This window comes from Eleginops maclovinus, chromosome 9 (genome assembly GCF_036324505.1).
Source record: "Eleginops maclovinus isolate JMC-PN-2008 ecotype Puerto Natales chromosome 9, JC_Emac_rtc_rv5, whole genome shotgun sequence".
NCBI lineage: Eukaryota > Metazoa > Chordata > Actinopteri > Perciformes > Eleginopidae > Eleginops > Eleginops maclovinus.
Window position 1 is genome coordinate 4,014,665 of NC_086357.1, and position 7,271 is coordinate 4,021,935.

The 7,271-nt window shown below is 38.7% G+C and overlaps 1 long non-coding RNA gene across 1 annotated transcript; it reads left to right on the forward strand.

Annotated features, from left to right (window-relative positions):
• Positions 1-648: 648 nt before the first annotated feature.
• On the forward strand, positions 649-1,499 carry LOC134870027 (uncharacterized). Its single transcript, XR_010166488.1, has 2 exons — positions 649-1,012; positions 1,402-1,499. It is a non-coding gene; the product is annotated as an uncharacterized LOC134870027 (long non-coding RNA).
• Positions 1,500-7,271: the final 5,772 nt, after the last annotated feature.

The window sequence follows — 7,271 nt, forward strand, 5'->3', positions numbered from 1 at the left end:
TTACTCAAAGAGGCCCTGTTGTGCTTTTTGAGCTTTGTTTTTCTGTGCATGTATATGGTCCGCAAAGTTTTACATCCAAGTGTTCCTTCCAGATGGAGTTTGTCTCCCTCCCTCCCCCGCCCTGAGATGCCCTGAGTGGACTCAACTGTTTACTTCTGGAAAATAGTGACAAAACTATGTAAAACTCAAGCTTCTATTGGCTAGTGCTCCAACACATTATATATGATGGGCTCAAGGGCAGCTCTAATTGCTTGACCAATCACAGTCGGCCAGCTAATCAATCAGAGCAGACGTAGCTCTGGTTTGAGTCAGAGGGTGAAAAGAGGTGCTGCAGCACAGGCAGTATGAGAAAAATAAAGAGCTTTTTGAACATTAAAGCATGGAGACATGTCCCAGTAGAGGCACCAAATACAAATATGAACCTGAAAGCATGTTATGTCCTTAAGTTCATTCTAGGGCAAGGTTCCCATGACTCCTACAATTATTGTTTTGCCATTCTAGTGCAACGGATCTTTCGAAATTTGTTGGTTGCGCCAGACTGAAATCTGTCAAAAACCATTGGATTAAATTGTCATTTTAAACATACTTGATAATAGAGAGGATTATACTGATTCCCCGACTTTTTTGAAAGGCTTGCAAATCATGTGGGGAATACCACATGATTTGGTTTTGATTGGTTCAGGATCAGAAACTGATAACTGTTACTTTTCAAAGGGAACTACTGTCACCTGAAGCGAATTGTGTGCTAGAAAAAACCACCAACACAGCTAACACTACCACTGTACAAAAGCCCATCGATTCATATTATTTTGGTAATGTGTAAGTTGTGCTATTGTTATTTTGGTCAGGCAGTTAATTGGCCACCTATGGCTGAGCACTATAAAGCTGAGGTTTCATTAGGACCTCTTCCTTTTCTGGCATCTTCAGGAGTGGGATCGAAGTCCAGCTGTTGCAGGCTGACTGTTGAAGTAATTTGATTCTTTTGTGTTTGATGGTGTGCGTGCATCTAGTGGTGAGTTTTTTGTGTTTGGGCATCATTGTGTATCAGTTTTTAGTCTAAAATCATAACTATCATAGGGATATTTTAGGTTAATTTGTATTTTACCTCAGATGCTATTTCAAGCTAATTTATGCTAATCGCGATTAGCATGCTATTGCTAGGTTTGCTATGTTTAGGCTAATTTTGGCTATTTAATGCTATGTCATGCTAGGTGTAGCCTAACTGATAATGTATGGGCGCAAGCCATAGGTTAGCTTCATGTTTAGCCTCATGTTTCAGTTAACTATTATTAAGGTTACATGTAGCCCTGCTAAGTTAGCGATGCTAAATACCATTGTGTTAACTGTAAGGTCATTCAAGGACATTAGCCAAATGTCTTTTGTTTGCTTTCTTTATTTCAGAACCACACACATAAATACATACAAACTCTGATCACACATTGATCATTCTTACTCTGTGTTGTGGGTGTGAAGACTCAATAAAGACTCATTTCTTTGGACACCGTTTCCTTTTATTGTTCTAATCGGACATTCTACAGTGGTTGCCACCGGAAACATAGTCTCAGCATCACAGCTCCTTTAACAATTCTTTTCAACCACATGAGGGTTTTGAAGTGCATTTAAGGAAACCATTACTTCCACCACCTAATTTTGCTTAACTCTGACAAAACACTCTCTGTGGGCCGATATTGATTAATTTTGGGTCGATTTGGAAGATTCAGGGGAGGGATTCCTAATTTATTTGAAAAAGAATTGTTCACAGTAGAGAAAATAATTTTCATCTTGTGTTCTTTATATTTCATAGTTGCATAACTGCTCATGGTGGTCAAAATCAGCCCTCTAAGAGTACATATATGGCCACTTTTTGGCTAAAACTGCAATTTATGATCCTGAAATAGATTCAGCATCCCCTGAAACAACACTTCCAAATTGTCCAAATCTGCCAAGTCATTGTTTAACTATACTGCTATTCATTTTAATTAATGCAGCTTATGCTAATTGTGCAAATTGCCCAACATATGCAAGTTAGGATCAGTCAGTTGTCATCAGGGCTGTCACTTTTTGAAAAAATCACAATCGATTTTTTTAGGCTTATATTTTCATTGAATCGATTGTAGAATCGATTATCCACGTCTACGTTTCAATTTTCAAAATAAAGGCCAACACACTGCCATTAGGACGAACGTAAAGAGGGCGCAAGAGACGTACAGGTCAGCATTTCTGATTATTTATTGTGTGAAGTTCATGTATAACAAACAGGAGCATTCTCGAAAAACAATAAGCAGTATGGACTGCCACAACATCAATGACGAAAAACATACTGCAGGCTTCTGGCTGTTTACCATTATAAATACGAAACACATTTGGCATAGGCAGGCGATTGTTAAATAGTTTGAAAATAAAACTTAAAATTCACTTGAGGACTAGCCAACATAAAAATAGGTTGAAAATATTTCACTTAGCCAACACGCAGGATCGCTACATTCCCCACAACAGACAGTGGACTAGAACATACTGAGTCTGCCTATGCCCCCTTATAGTTGTAGTGCTGCTGTGATATGGGAACTCACGATCGCACTGTTGCATACCACTTTGTCCTTCTGCATAGTTTTGCCTTCTGCCCAAAATCCGAAGTGCTTCCATATCGAACTCCTCATGTGATTAGGGGTTATCACTCGTCTCTCATGTTACGCAGGTTGATCGTGATTGCCCTCCATTTTTTGGCAAAACATTAAGCCGCGGCAGCCGATTGACACTATCAGGATGTTTCCGGTGCGTAGAATTGGTGGGAATTTACTTTTTAGCCCTCGCAATGCCTACTGCACTTTCGGAATTCTTTTCTTTTCTGCTTGTTTGTGAGTTATGTTAATAATAATCATAATGAAATGAAATATTTTTGGTTGTTTAATTCGTTAAATAAGTTATTTGGTAAAAATCGATTCCCTCTTTTCGTTTTCGGAACGTGTGTTGGTCGGTCCGATCGATTGTACAATCGATTCTCGAACGTAAAGTGACAGCCCTAGTTGTCATGTGCTAGGGACCCGAACCATACAGTTCTATCATGAAACTTTGAGGTACTCCACATTTCACAATGCTGGCAACTAAACTATAAAGTCACAAACTGGGAAAAAATGCTGCTTTAAAATAAAGTAAAATATGCCAATGGAACAAGTGAAACTTTTTTTGGTAAGATTTCTTGAAACAAGATGGGATATTTAGACAAATGGGATCAGGAAATGTTCTGTTACAAAATAAGCCAGAAATGTTGAAAAGTTTTCTGTTTTGTGATGTTAGTCAGGTAAGATTTACTGTATTATGTCAATCAAGAGGATCCATCTTTTAAAAATAACTTGTACAAAAATGTTTCATCTGATATACAACTCAAAATAAGATACTTAATATCCACTGTCTAAAAACAAGACCCTATATCTCACCGCATCATTACGTCTCAATTTATTATGTCTCTATTTAGTATGTCTCCTATAAAGTATAAAAACATTTTCTGACTAGAAATTAGACAAATATCCTTGGCAAGATTTCGAGTTTTTGAAAACACAATGCTGTAAAATGAATATTATCAAGCCTGCCCTGACCTTGGCCATAAATAACAGTCAGCTTCCCACTGGGAGCTGCGAGGTTCACTGGGAACATTAAATGTTAATGTACTGGCCACACTTCACTCATCAGAGCGGAAATCCCTTTGGCAAATCAACTAACTAGATTCCAAAACTATATTCACATCCCAAAACATCATGACCTGTAATCATTGTACTCCTATCTCATTCTTGTCAAATTGTAACAACATTAAATGGTAAACAATGTACTTTGAGTATATATTGTTTTACTGCCCAAACATTTAAATATATACATTGTGAAGCATTCTACCAACCTTATAGATGACCTCACAACCCCACCCAGATGGACAACTGGTTCACACTGTCCCTAAACCTAAGCCTACCTTTTCTTTATTTTCTTTTTTATATTGTTCATTTTATTCTTATTTACTTTACCACCCTACCAATTTTGTTCTGCCCTAAACCTAACTTTCCCCTCCGCCCTGAATTACGATCCTTTACTATAGTTTAATGATTGTTCCTTTAATATATTTATATTTTTCCTTTTGCTATTTTTTAATTTTATACACAGGATATCATTTTATAAGAATCTTCTTGTTTTTTTCTCTTATACATTTAAAAAATATGTTTTTCTTGTTACATTTATTTTTAGGTTATGTTGATTGTAGTTATTTTCAAAATCAGTCAAAACAAACAAAACTATAACATAACCAGCTGCCAGTGCTTTACACTTTAGTCCATCTTATACCCTAACCTAACCCACCTGATGATACATGTGGAACCCCCCCAAAGTGGGCCAGAGCTTTTGTGGTCTATAAATTGGGCTGTCTTTCCAAAAAGGGGAAGCAAGCATGAGTAAAATAAAGTGGACAGAAGATCCGTGTGTGTGTGTGTGTGTGTGTGTGTGTGTGTGTGTGTGTGTGTGTGTGTGTGTGTGTGTGTGTGTGTGTGTGTGTGTGTGTGTGTGTGTGTGTGTGTGTGTGTGTGTGTGTGTGTGTGTGTGTGTGTGTGTGTGTGTGTGTGTGTGTGTGTGTGTGTGTGTGTGTGTGTGTGTGTGTGTGTGTGTGTGACCATACAGTGATTGATTGAATCCGGTGGGAGCTGTGTTCATTGCACATATTGGGACACATCCAGTTGATAGACACATCCCGAGTCAATAGATGATCTATTATATGGCACAGGGTAACCATCGGTTAATAGACCAAACCCACCATACAGTACAGTACCTGGTTGACAAAATGAGAGTGAAGGCATAATCATTGCATTTGGTGGGTGATGCATACTTCAACACACACACTACTCTTCAGTCAATACACAGTGAATTACTTAGGGACTGCAACTTCAAAGAACCCCTTTGTTTTGAGACACACAACCCAGAAATCGATACTCTCAGCTTTCCCGAGGTTTATGTAGTTTCAAGTAATTGGAACACTGCTACAACATTAATTGCAAATTATAAAAATGTAAAATGCACATTGTTTTGGCTTTAAGCGTGTGTCTTCCTACAACACTGTTAATGTGATGTGTTTTTTGTCTTGCATATTCATTAATGCTGCGTTACGGTCCGGTAACTTTGGTAAGATTTTTAAGAGGGTCGTAAACACAGAATAGGCATAGATCATTCAATTAGCTGATGGTATCCGCTAGCGACATTACAGTAAATGTTAATTAACAAATTGAAAAAGGTGGACTTAGTGTTGCGTTACTTTTTCGAAAACCTTATAGTGAACTACAATGTATTTATGCATAAAATGAAACATTGTCAGCAGTTGAGCACACAATGACATGATGGAATTATTGTTCAGCAAAACACGGCTCAGCGATCCAACTATGGTTATCATAGTTTTTTTTTATATATGTTTGTTTGTGTGAGTGTATAAAAATGTGTGTATTTATATATACACATTTTCCCTATTCTTGCTGAATTTAAGGGTTTACTTTCTGGTTAAAAACTTGTTTAAAGAGGACATATTCTGCTCATTTTCAGGTTGAAATATGTATTTTGTGTCTCTACAGTGACATGTTTACATGCTTTAATGTTCTTGACATTTTAAATGTTCTCATACTTCCTGTGCTGCAGCACCTCTTTACAAAGAGGAGTAGGAAATGTCTCGCCCTTAGCATATCACGTACTATTTGCTAGAGCAGGGCTATTCAACTAAAACTCAATGAGGTCCAGTTAGAGAAAATTTCCTCAACCAAAGGTCCGGAACTTCAAAATGTCTAACTGACATTATGAATGAATGTGATATACATTAGCTGTGACCTAGTAGCTGTATCAACGTCTGCATGTAATCAACAACTGACTGTCTCATCTAACAAACAAAGTACAATTCAGAAACAATAATATGTATTGTCACTTGAACTATACAGGTATATAGTATAATACTGTAGATATTTGTAATGTTCCACTCGGGCTGCATTTAAAATAAAATAGAGAAATAAATCAAATATGTTTTGTGTGTCAAATGTGTGCATCTTAAAAGTGCTTGATTTTAGAGAGATTAAATAAAGAGCAGCAGCAGCAGCTGGAGTTTCCCTTTTTCTTTGTTAACCGTTTCACATCTTAACAGTTTCAGCCAATTATATAACATATCAGTCCGAACACATCATAACAATTGAACAGTTTTAAGGTTGCTCTTCCTGTCCCTCTTATATTCCACTCCCTCACTGACTGTCTTTAGTTCAGTGAGAGGACTGAGCTCTAGCCTGTCCAGCCAGGATTTTAAATCGGGGCTGAAATGGTGTCAGGGCCACTCTCGGAGACCGCAAGGGTTGTGGTCGGTAGACGATAAGGTAACTGGTTGTTAACATTGTGAAGGCGAGCTTCCATGCTAGCAGTAGGCTGTGATCAGAGAAGGACTTCTCATTCATTTTGCAAGCAACATACGAGATAATTGACGATAAATGTGCCTGCATTTTGAATGTGATAAATATAATTGCCCGTTTCTTCTGTCATTGTAACTGTAGACTTGTTACACATTGACAGTGCTATAACAGAGATGCCTGGCCATTGTTCACTATGTGGAACGGAGCCGGAAGGTAAACAATCAACAACTTTCACGATAGACGTCGTGAGATCTGGTCATGTTGCGTAGCGACGCCTACTGATCGGGCGGTGAATTGCATTGCGTATCCAATATCCCCAAGGAGAACTTCGAAAAGGTTCATGAGCCTCTGCGTGACCACCGAGTTGGATTGACGGATAGCTACGGAGTAGTATAATGAGCACTTAACTCGTCTCTCCCCTCACTCTTCTCTCCCGCTAACTTGTCTCTCCCATCACTCTTCTCTCCGCGTTCTCTCTCTGTCTCCCACTAACTTGTCTCTCCCCTCACTCTTCTCTCCGTCTTCTCTCCGTCTCCCACTAACTTGTCTGTTCTTCTTGTGTTTATCTCCCTGTATTGCTCACTCGTCTCTTTCGCCCGCTGTCGGCGCCGGTTCAAATGGAACTGCCCCGTCAAAATGAAAATCCCTTATTAACGTATTGATTATAAGTCCGGGTCCGTATAGGTCGGCGTCAGGGTCCAGACCCGGACCGCGGTCCGTCTGTTAGTGACCTATGTGCTAGAGTGTTAACCAACAGAAGTGCAAGTGTTACATAGTGATGTCACTATGTTATGGAAGTAAACAAAGTAGTCCATTGGAGGCGTTTCAGTGTGTGGGAGATATTGAGGGATTTTAGCCTTTGCCGAC